At 43.8% G+C, this 12081-nt stretch overlaps 1 protein-coding gene across 4 annotated transcripts in view; it reads right to left on the bottom strand.

Moving 5' to 3' along the window:
- Nucleotides 1-11217, bottom strand: part of LOC139585340 (fatty acyl-CoA reductase 1-like) — a 124206-nt gene extending 112989 nt beyond the window's left edge. Inside the window, exon 1 of one of the 4 annotated variants that reach the window (XM_071418026.1) lies at nucleotides 11063-11217. The gene's annotated coding sequence lies outside the window, so the exon portion shown is untranslated. Of the gene's footprint in view, nucleotides 1-10086; nucleotides 10244-10583; nucleotides 10830-11062 lie in introns of those variants that run through there. The other 3 variants (XM_071418025.1, XM_071418027.1, XM_071418024.1) reach the window with 3 other exon arrangements.
- Nucleotides 11218-12081: the final 864 nt, after the last annotated feature.

Raw genomic sequence — 12081 nt, 5'->3', positions numbered from 1 at the left:
AGGAGCCCAGAGCTGGACACAGCACTGCAGATGTGTCACACAGGGCAAAGCAGAGTTAATCTCATGTTCTTTCTAACAGTGAAGTGGGAAACAAGTGCAAAAGACTGCTTTGCTCCTCTTCATTCAGCCTATGTCATGCTAGCAGACCTCTGTATCTGATTTCAAATCTACCATGTTTACCTAATTTTCACATACTTTGTACCACTTATTATCACTTGTGTGCTTTGCTATGTTCCCTTTGCTTTCTGGTACTAATGCCACACTCTTATGAAGAAAATGCACACCTCCAATGAGTGTGAGAGTAAACACTAAGTGCAAATTTAATAGGATCACTAAAATCAATGTTTTCTGGCAGAAAATATTCTCAAGAGGATAGAGACCACACTACCTGTGGCCCAGCATATCTTGTTCTTGTAGTATACAGTCCTGGTGGAGAAATATTAGTAGAACTTTCATGTTTATGCTAAAACATCAGAAGGTATGTTTCCCTGCTAACAATACACCAGATATTTATTTGCATTAAAGAAGTTATTTAATCAATGAAGAAACACTCAAAAAATCCCAAAACTAAAAAACCTCACCAACAACAAAAAAACCACAAACAAAAAAACCACCCACAAACCAAAAAAGAGTTCTACAGTTGTAGCTTACAACTTATGAATAGGAGGACAGCAAAAAGAGAAAATTGATATATTTTACCCTAAGAGTACACTCAGATCAGAATTTGCGCTTTAAAGGAATGAAGGTAAATTTCCATAAAGTATGAAAAACATGGCATTTTAAAAAGCTAAGGCAATGAAATATGACCTTTTCATCATGGAATTAATAATCCTTACTGTATTTTCCCAGCCTTAATCCTCCTGAACTTTCAAATCAATTATCAAATAGATGCAATGCCTCTATTAGTGCAAGTGGAACTTTCTTGTTTGCTAAGATTTTTGCACAGCACTGTACAGAGTAAAAACCCATCTACTGACGGGACACTCCAGTGAAAATCTGTAAATGATTTAAAAAAAGCTGCTACTAGCAATTACGAGCACTTTAGATAAAAAGCATCTTTGACAGAATATTTTGGGCACTACACTTTGCATGGAAAGGACATAAGGTTGCACACAGCAGGTAGGATTTTTGAAGTCTAAAAAACAGAAATAAAAAAGAAAAAATAAGAGCGAGGAAGTGCCTACTTTATTTTATAAATGAGTCAGTAGTACTGGGTGATATTTTTACAGAGCTGCATGGAGCAAAGCACCAAATGCTGCCAATGCTACTCTAGAGTGATAATATAGTCAAAACACTGAAAATTATATGTTTAGAGTAAAAATCCATATGAGGACTTGCATACATTTCACAAAACCAAATCCTACTGCCTTAATTAATTCCAACAATCAGATGTAATAAATTTAGCTTACTCTTCTTACCCAGGAGACAAAGTACAAGTTTCCTGCTCTGTATCTAGGACTGCTATGAGACCTACTTCTAGAATTCCATTTGTTATTTAAGGGCTCACAGTCACAATCACATTAGTCACACTCAGTGTAGGTGTATGCAGAAACTAAGAGAACTACTCTCTTTGAAAGCACCCTGTCATTTAATGAAAGACTGTGACTGTTTTAACATTTTGAACACATGAACCTCAGATCAGAAACAAGTTCCTATGAAGGGCTCCAGATCACCTTACCTCATCTCCCAGAACAAGACTTACCTAAGCTGCCAGGGAAATTAAATGTTAGTGACAAGCAGAGAAATTGGGTTTTGATAAATACAGATTATGTCACTTCAGAAGGCAAGAACTTCCCCATCTTCAAGGATGCAATCTATGGTCAGCAATGGAATCTCTGGCATTGTGTATTATTTTTTCTTTTTTTAATGTGCTTATCTAATTTTTAACATTATATACCAACAGATAGATATGCCAACCTATAACCTTTAAGACTGGAAGTTCAAAATCATATTGAATGTCAAGAGCAAAGCAACCTGTCCTCCTGTGTACATCAGCATCCTGGGCTGGGGGAATTCTGGCCTTCCAGAGATGTGACAAATGCCTTCAGTATTAATGCAACTTCAGCCTGCTGATGATTCACCAGCAGAGGGGTGACTATTAAAACACAAATATTCATTACTTGAAAACCCATGGTGCTGTAAATGTAGCACTGACAGGCAAAAGTTTCCAAGAGGAACCTGAGAATTAATACACATATCCCCTGTCCAAGTGGAATAGTATGAGGAACTAATGCCTCTGTAGGCTGTGATTGACTTGCTGTCAGATCACAGTTAAGTTTTGCATATGTGGTTGGTTCAACAGCATTACTGTGTTGGCAGAGTCCAGAGATCTCATCTTTAAAATATGGGTGGGGTGTCATCACATCATCTTGGAAGCACACAGCTCCACCTTCTCCCTGATCTGCTTGCTGGGAATTCTTTGTGGGTAAGTTTATCAGCTGTAAGCAATGCCTTGAAAAGTCAGTTCTTGAAAAACCCTCACCCAGCCAAAGCAATAGGCTTTCCCCTTGGTGGAAAATTCAGCACTCCCAATGGCAGAAACACAATCTCAGCTGTATATGGGCCAATACAAACATCCAGCAGAAAAAAATGCTGGGCTGAAACACCTAAGGCCACATTTATGAAACATTCCACTGCCAGAACTGATACTTCTCCACAAATCAGCTGATTTGGACCCTGTAGCAAACAGCACAATTCCCAGATTTGAGACAGGTGCCTGTAAGGCACTGATTTTAGAGTGACTACAGCTAGCTTTAGAACATGGTGGAGATGAGTGCCATTCTACTCTTAGTCAAAGAGATTAATACACAGCTAGCAGTCTGCCTGACACTACATAGGAATGAGGGGTCAGGAATAGGCCAAAACAAAGGTGAAGGGATACACCTCCGGCAGGAAATGAGGCTTTGTGGTCACAGCCTGAGCTCTCTCAGCTTAGTGAAGTGGCAGCAGAACTAGGCGAAGGAACAAACCAAAATGCCTGGGAAAGGACACATATTAGGAAATGGGAAATGAAAAAACATTAACTGAGAAATGAATCAAGGATCCAACATTTCCTATCAAATCACTGTGTTGTTTAGGGTACCCTGAAACCTTAAATTCAAGTACAGCAGAAACCCACTGGCTGCTCTGAGGATGCATAGGCCAAGGCAGTAGCCACTGAACATAAATGTAAGAATAATGTAAGAATAAAGAAAAATTAAAACCATAGCTAGACACTGCTATGGCAAATGTTACTGGTTATCTGCAGAACCACAAAGCTTTTCCACTGAACTGGCAGGTCTGAGTACTGCCCCTAGGTGCAAGATTCAATGGTTATTTTGCTACACACAACAGAGCATGGCATAAGCACCCTGGTACCCCCTGAGCTCCTTGCCCTCTCATCTCTGCAAGTGCCATCAACTTTATTTCAGATGCAAAGAAAGGCACAAAGAAATGCAGAGGGGATCACTGACATTTTGTTACATACTAGAAATGTACTGCTCTGGAGTGTCTAATGAAGATAGCAGCAATGAGGACCCCAAGGAAGTCACTGGTAGAAACCAGTGTCATTCGATGTCTGTAATATTTTGACCTGGGATTTCACTTCTTCCTGCAACAGGGCTCTACAGGGAAGTAGAAGCAGAATCACATCAAAGCAATAATGTACATTACTGGAGAAAGGATCACAGGGGATGTAAAGAGCTAGGTTGAGAAGTTCCAGCTGCTCTCACAGGAATAAAGGAAGAATCTACTGCCCACACTGCATGGCTACCAGAGCTCCGAGGCTGCATAAACAGATCTTTTATCACAAAAGCAAGCAGGTTGTTTCTTTGCAGTCTGCAGGGTGGTAAGTAGAGCAGCAAGGATGCAGTTATACGAGCTGAAGGTTAACTAAGGGTGTAATTCTGTCACATTCAATTTAGAAATGTGAATACATTTCATATGAGTTTGGGTGTCTTACTAATGGCCTGGAGAGCAATAGCCTTAGGCTCTTCAAAAATTTTTTGTCCAACAAAGGAGTTGAGTCCTTTACAGCAATGACATTTACTTCAACAGCCAAAGGCAATCTAAAAGCAGTCCTGGACTGTGATGTTCTCCTTGACTTAAAGCTAGAAGCAATGAATAAGCTGATGTCAGTATATGCAACAGTTTTGCTAAGGGCTCCTTCTGTAACAAAATTTCACCCTCAAAATTGTCCTTAAAATTAGGTTTAAACAGTCATGCCATGCATTTCAGACCAACAGATACCAAAAATAAAAGAGCTCTGTGAGCATGTACTACATCAGAAAGTGCTTTAGGTCAGGGAGGCAACTCCTTTTATCTCTCTCCCCTCCACACTCTCCCTCACAACAGAGCACTTCTGAAACTCTTCCATTACATACCCACAGCTCAAGCATGGGACTGGAGAAGAAACCTATTCATTTCTGTCCTTACAGAGAAAGATTTTTAAAACTAAGGCCCAATAAGACCACATGTTAGTCAATAAGCAGAGACAGATGGTAAAAGCAGATGGTTTTGAAAGGATTTGCAGCAGTCCCTGGCTCCACCATCTCAGAAGCTCCACAGGGTACTGGCAGAAGAAGTGGTTCCTTTCCTTTTCTTTCCTTTTCTTACTCCAGAAAACCAGCAGCTGATCTTGCTGGTTGCCACAAAGGCAGGAAAGGACAGGCAAAATTCACTCATGCTCTTCATCCTACTTCCAAACTGCTTTTGCCCCTCTGCAGAAGCTCAGCTAAACACAAGCCGCTGCTCTAGGCTGAGCAGCCAGGTGCCCACCGGACAAGAGACACAAATTCACCCCCGTGTTTACTGGTCTCAGCCAGGACCAGAGTAGGCAGAGCTCCTGGGTTTGGCAGTCACTCACCACAGACCATGACCATTTTGCTTCTGACCACGCCAGAGGATGGTACCTAAGAGAGCACGCTCCAGTGCTGAACCCCAGCATACACACCCACCCACAGACCAGAGCCCTGCTTAAAGCACCAGCACCTGTTTCTGAAGGCCCTAGTGCGAAGGCATCTTAGATGCTGCAACCCCACACAGCCAGACAAATGGTGAATGACTTCACGTCACAGAGCGATATGGCAATGGGAGCAAACCTCACAGAAGCACAGCTATTCACATTACACCTCAAAACAGAAAAAGTGGGGAAAAAAACATTATTTCATGTGTAAATAATAGCAGTGACAGAAAAATAGATTTCCAATGAGTGTCATGTGTTTGGCCAAAGCAATATTGCTACAGGTGCAACCTTCTCCAAGTTACTGCTATTTATGCTCAGGGAACAAGAACCCACTAAAGACAAAGAGACAGCACGAATGTCATGGTGTCCTTTTGGGCACACTGCCTCAGCTGGAGCACAGCACCAGCTCCAGTCAACAGTAACTCTCCTCTGAGCTATCAACGCTAAACATCTTATCACACCTAAAATGATGACTCAGACCATTTCTTATTCTGCCAATGAATCATTACATGGTGCCACCTCTGGCTACTATCAAAACCGCCTGTAACCATTTCAGCCATTAACTCCAGAGTACACTCATTCCAAAGAACCTTTTAGAACACTGCTCTGCTCTATTAATGCCCACATATTTTGTGGGTAAATAAAGAATCTCTCTTTTAGCATTTACTAAAGTGTAGGGTAGGAACTGCACTCCTGAAAGGCCTAGTACTTTTCCTACACAGCATATCCATTTTTCAGATTTTCCTCAGAAAGAGGAGTTATTGGCTCAATATCAACATAAGACTTATTCTTGCTTTACATTTCTTAAAACAATGCAACTGCATAGCTTTGTAAGAACTTTTTTCTTGTTGTTTATCTATCCCACTGTTAACAAAATTGCAGTCAATTAACATTTCCATTCTTAAGGAATATTCTAGAGAGGGCTGTAACACAATAGTGCAATTATATTCAGCAGCCCCAAAATAAGAAAAGGCCTTTTTGAACCATCTACAGCAAAATAAATCTCCCTTCTTTACATTAAATCAGGGAACAATTCTTTCCTTCAAACAATTAAGTTTATGGCTTCTTTCAGGAATGTAAAACAGAAAACAAACAAACAAACCAAAAAAAGAAGCTGCCAGTCCAGCCAGTCCCAATTTTATACAGCACTGCAGAACAGTACTGAAAACTGAGTCTGCTACAAAGGTAAACATAAGCCATTCAAAACTGGAATCAAAACTTTGTATTTGTTTACAGAGAGCACCCCATGGTAAAATTGCTTCTTACCTTTGGACACAATAAAACATGGATCTGGGCTTGGACAAAGGCATGGCCAAAAGATGGCTTTAGAAATTATATTGTAAGCATCCAGGTTTGTGACCAGTCTTGCCATTCTTGAATGCATCCATCAGTCATCAAGTTTTATATTTTTTCTGTTAACCCCACAATCTGCTACTCAAAGCAGATATGGAAGATGGATATTGGTATAGAGGGTTAAAAATTAATTGAGGTAAGAGGAAAACCTATTATAATCATAAATTTATGGGCACAGTTGCACCACAATCACACTGTGGAAGGAGAAAAATTAATTGGGAAGGAGAAAACTTTGGAGTCAAACACAACAGCATATTTTTGAGGCACAAGATACCTTTTCCTGTGAGCATGAGTGGAAGAACAGAACCCCATGCGATTTCCAGCCACTTGAAACTCCCTAAGCAGGGGTACACACAAAGAGAAACAGATTCAAGCAACTCCTGCAAAACACAGCTAATATTAGCTTAGAACAGAACACGATTATAACTGAATTACAGGTATTTTTGCCAAACCTTCAATATGCCTCATGCTTTAACAATAAATATAGTAACAGATTTGAGGGTGAAAGGGTTTCCAGTTTTTAGTAATTATCAACAGAACATTAATTACATACCTACTATTATTATTTCACTATATAAAGACCTAGTTTGCTGTAATTTTAACACTACGTCACTCAAAGACAGCTAAAGAAAGCCTTAAAGCACTATGAAAATAAGAATTAAAAAAATACAAAAAACACCACAGACAAAACGTCTGCCTCAGCTGGCATTAAAAATGGGAAACATAGGCTTACCATTCAAAAACAGAATGGAAAAGAACTGTAATAAAAGAAAAAGCATCTGCTGTAGTCTTATCTTGAAGGATATCGTTTCCTCTTTGACTCTGTTCATCAGACCCTTGAAGGGTATGTCTACACAAGTGACTGGAGACAGGCAGGCACCTCTCCTCCCTCTCCAGACTGGCCAGATAGGAGTCAAATTAAATCCAGAGGCCATGCAGAAGCATCAGTACAGCACCAAGCAAGCTCGTGATGCCAAACGTCCCCTGCTGCAAGGAGCAGCGCACTCTTCCCCCAAGTGCACGATCTCCACCGATTCCTCGATCTCCACTGATTCCTCGCAGTGTTTTAGCCAGGCATTGAGTCACACCCAGGAATTCCTCAACTCAAAACCAGGCCAAGAGCAACAACAAGAGCAGATTTGCATTTGGCCAGAAGTAATAGTCCCATCCCAAGCAGGAGGTCCGGAATGAGTAGCCAGAGGTGAGGCAGGCAGGCAGACCCCCTGGTCAGGTAGGAGCTCACATTTAGGGAGCAAGGTTTTGGGGAGTTGCCAGCGCAGCTCCACACAGGCCAGGTGAAGAGCTCCCAAACTACGACTGCCTTTGTGAAATAGCTGTCTGAGCCAGGGAAGTCAACGTCTTTCGGACTATCCTTATTTCCAGACACATCTGGTGATGTCTGACTCTTTCCATGACCCACTGCTAATAATTTAGATAATTTTAATCTCGCTGGATAATATTCAAACTTCTATTTCTTAAGCCTCCTTTGTGGACTCAACCCTTAGGGAAACAATGCTATAATTTTTCATAGTGATAATGCAAAATAATTAAAGGACTATGAAAAATTATTATAGGACAATGCTAATATTATCCCCTGCAGCCGTTATTCCCAATATTTTCTTCCAAACATAGCAAAACCAAAAAACATACTAAAATAAGCAACGGTCCTCAGATGAATTGGTACTCATCAACACAGTTTTCTCCACCCCACTGAGTTGCTCACATGATCTTCTATAAGTCAAAGTAATTTGCTTTGGGGAAAAAAATGGCAAAATCTAGGAGCTTTCTATGTGAAATGTATGGCGGGGCGGGGGGGGGGGAAGCTTTTTTCCAATGACAGTCTAATTCTGCAGGCTGCTCCTCTGGAGCAAGGATCTACACTCTGTCACAGGACTCAAAATCATCAGTATCCAGAAGATTTCTGAAGACAATGGCCACTTGTTTGTGTTCTCCACTGCACCATGTAGCCAAATGACAGTTTCTGTGCCTTTGGTCAAACTGCTAACAGTCCCTGACACAATCCTTCTGCCCTGTCATCATCCATGTTTCTCTCCCTGTCAGCCCTCCCACACCTTCCCAAGTCACCCACTTCCCCAAGATTCAGGTTTGTCAGATCTGAACTGACTTTGGGGAAGGTACAAGAAGCTTATCAGTCAAAGCTGCTTCCTGTAACAGAGCCACAAACTTTGTGCCTCTGTTAACGGGCCATTTCCTATTACTTTCATAGTAGCTGATCTCTAGATATTTTTTCCCCAGCTGACATGCTTTGGGTTCTATTTACTCAGCCTTTTCTCACATGGTCTTCAAGATGTTTTAAAACTACATTTCCCCACCACTAATTTAAACAAGCCTTGACAGGGATTAAACTTGAATCCTGAATTGGAAGAACTGAAGATTTGCAGCTTTGTTACAATATCAGATCCATCCTCAAACATACTCCAAATATAGTAGAAGGCTGGCCTAAATCTGCTATTCCTTCATGTTTAATTCAGATACCTTTGAGTGAATGCATCCCTACTCCCCTCAATTTTCTCATCCCCAGTTCTCATCACCTATGTACTGAAATTTATGGTGACTTTAACTTAGAAAAACACCCCAAAACACAAACAACATGTTTTAAAACACTATAGTTACGCAGAAACTAGTTGTCAGAACAACACAATAGATCTAGAGGTTAAAGCACTACATTGCAACAGGCATTTTACAACTTAACTAAAGCAACTATCAATTTTTAAACTATGTGGTTCCTTCAAAGAGAAGACGAGTCCCTAACTCAGTAATAAACAGAACTTGGATTTTTCTAGTCAAGAACATTACAGCTAAGCAGGAAACTATGATGCTTTTGATACAGCAGTGCAAATCAAAATAAACTCCAATAGCAGATCTCTGCGCCACCAGCTTCTTAACAAGTGGGGATGAAGGTTCCCAGAATGTCAGCATGCACAGAAAGTTACACTCTAAACTGACAAGCCAAAACAATGTGAGCTTCGGTATTAAAAGCTTCTGAAAGGCCTTGCATTTTGTTATGTTTCTGGGATCATCTAATAGTTCAATCGTACACTTGTTTTAATACAAATTCAAATGAACCAGGATTAGAGCTGATATGGATTTTGGAACACATTTTTCTAGCCTAAAAATGACCTTCAGAGATAGCAAACTTTCAGTCTAAATAAAGATGCAAAACTAGCCTTTTGACTGAATTTATAATGCAATATTTCTGGATGAACTCCAATATAGTTTTACTAGTTCCCCCCCAACAAGATAATGGTCTGTCATTAGTTATTTGTTTCTCTAGCTATGCCCTTAAAAGGCTCCAAGGCAAACACGAAAAAACAAATTGTTCTGAGTAACATTACTGTAAAGGACTGTATAAGACAAGACAAGGTCACATGTCTCTAGTTCCCAGAGAACCGAAGATATCCTCACAGGATCCTGTAACAAAATTTATGTTTGTGGTGCCCTGCGGGAAGGGGGTAGCAGGGATATCCAGTCATTTCCCAATCAAGAGACAGAAAACATCACTAAGGCTCTTTCCTCATATGAATAAAACTCTATCGCTATCTAACACCACACTTCCATTGAAAAAAAAAAAGCCAGAAACAACGTATGGGCCTAAGAGCAGGAAAACAAAAAGGCAATCCTCCCCCAAAAATTAGATTAGATCTTTATTTTGAACCGTATCGCACTGACGATTTCCCCTCACCCGCAGCCAACCCTGCGGCGAGGCAGGGCGGGAGCCGTTCGCCACATCCTCTCCTCATTCACAGAGTCTCACCCCGGCATCAACTCACCCAAGGAAGAGCCGAAGCACCAGCGGGGCTGGGGCCGCCGTCGCCCCCGGGGTACCGCCCGATGCCAGGGGCTCGACCACGCCGCTCCCGGCTTCCCGGCCGCGGTACCTGCCCCGCACGACCCCGCCGGAGCCTCCCAGCCTCGCGGCAGCCGCTGCAGCCGGCCCGGCCCCGCCGCCTCCCGGGCATCCTCCCTCTCGAGCGTCGCCTCCTCCTCGCCCTCGCCCCCACACCATCTTCTGCCTTCTTGGGTGTTTTGGGTTTTTTTTCTTTTCTTCCCTCCGCCGTGCCCCAGCGGGTTGTTACCCTCAAGTGCCGCTTTTCCGACCAATTCCTGTTTCCAAATCGCTGCCCCCCACCTTCCCCAGCACGCAGGCAACTCCCGGCAAAGAAGAGGCGGAGGAAAAGAGAAAAAGCAAGCTAGCAAAAAAACCCCAAAAAAACAATGAAAAAAAAAAAGGCAAAAACCCACGGGGAAAAAACCATATAAAACCCACCCAAATAAAATTAATAAACCTCTCGTGGCGCTCCAGGTGTGATAGTGTGTATCCGGCCGAGGGAGGGAGGCGGGCAGGAGCAGCGCCTGCCCCGCTGCTCGGAGCCGGACCCGGGGAGGATGCGCGCCCGCCCGGGTGCGGACTGGGGCCGCCTGGCTCAGCGCCGTGGGCTCTGCAGCAGAAGCCGCCAGGCACCGCCAGGGCGGGAGAGCGGGCCCCGCCCCCCCCCCCGGCAGCGCTCGGCTCCGCGTGTGCCCGTGAACCCCCGCCTCAGGCCGCCCCTTCCTCCGCGGCCGCTGCCGGCGTCGCCCCTCAGCTGTGGGGCACAGGCGTATTCGGCGGCCCGGCCGCTCCCGGCCGCGGCCGTGCCGCAGGGGGTGCGGACACGCCGCGCCATCCCTGCAGGAACCAGCAAGGCAGGCGAGAAAAGGCTCCCTCTCTCCCTTCCCTTCTTCCTCCCGGAGGGCTCCCCTCCTTACCGTGCTGCTGGGGCTCCTCCACCGCCTCCGGGCTCGCTGGGGCCGGAGCGAGCGGCGGCGGTGGCGGCTCCTCCTCGGCGCCTCCCAGAACCCCTTCCCCACCCTCGTCCTTCCCCGCTCCGCCTGCGCCGGCGTGAGCCGGCGGCCGGGAGTGCGGGAAGCGTGGTCGGGCTGCGCTGGAGCCCCGCAGGGATCCAGGGGAGGGTGGGGGAGCCGCAAAAGCTCCTAAATCTATGGTGAAGGGGCAGGGTGAGTGGTCCCTCGGGTGCCCTCCAAGGTTATTACACCTCCTTACCCTCTTCAGCTTACAGCAGAATTTACGTCTGCGATTAAAATGGTCAGGAAGAATGCACAGAAACAGAGTTATAAAATAGGCATATTATGTTAATTATGCAACTTGTCTTATAAGCGTTAGGGAAAAAACGAGATTTGCAGCATGCCTAGTCAGCCTAGAATACCTGCTTTTAACACCAATATTCATTTTCTCTCTTTGGCAATAGAAGGTACACCCTCTGATCTTTTCAACTCAGCATCAGAATCATCAAGATGAGACATTTTTATAGTCTCTTATTACACTTGCAGCATGTATGAGCATTAATTAATTTTACAAGGTTGTGTTTATTTCATTATTTCCTTCCATTTATTAGTACTGGGAAAAAGCCAGCCCGGGAGAGATTGGGTAAATTGCTCGCTGATGAGTGAATCAGTATGAGGGCTATCAGCAGAACACCCCACACAAAGGGATTAAGTACTGCACCAACAACTGCAGCTCCCCCACTTCTAGCTCCTTGCTTGGAGAGTTTATAGGCTACAGGTGCCTGCCACTTCCACATGAGACCTACCAGTGCCTGTTGGCACATCTGGGCACAATCTAAGGCTAGGTGGAATCTCCAAAGCCTCATTTCACCTCATTCTGCCAGGTGTCCTTACAGTACATGTGCCAGTCACCTTCATGTGACACAGGACATAGGGCTCTAAGACCCAGGCAGACCACAAATATCCAACCAGGACACAAGGTC

The sequence above is a fragment of the Agelaius tricolor genome, unplaced genomic scaffold (assembly GCF_023055355.1).
Source record: "Agelaius tricolor isolate 1412-34295 unplaced genomic scaffold, bAgeTri1.0.p SCAF_74, whole genome shotgun sequence".
Taxonomy (NCBI): Eukaryota; Metazoa; Chordata; class Aves; order Passeriformes; family Icteridae; genus Agelaius; species Agelaius tricolor.
The sequence above is the reverse complement of the archived record's forward strand: the minus strand, read 5'-3'. Positions and strand labels throughout refer to the sequence as shown.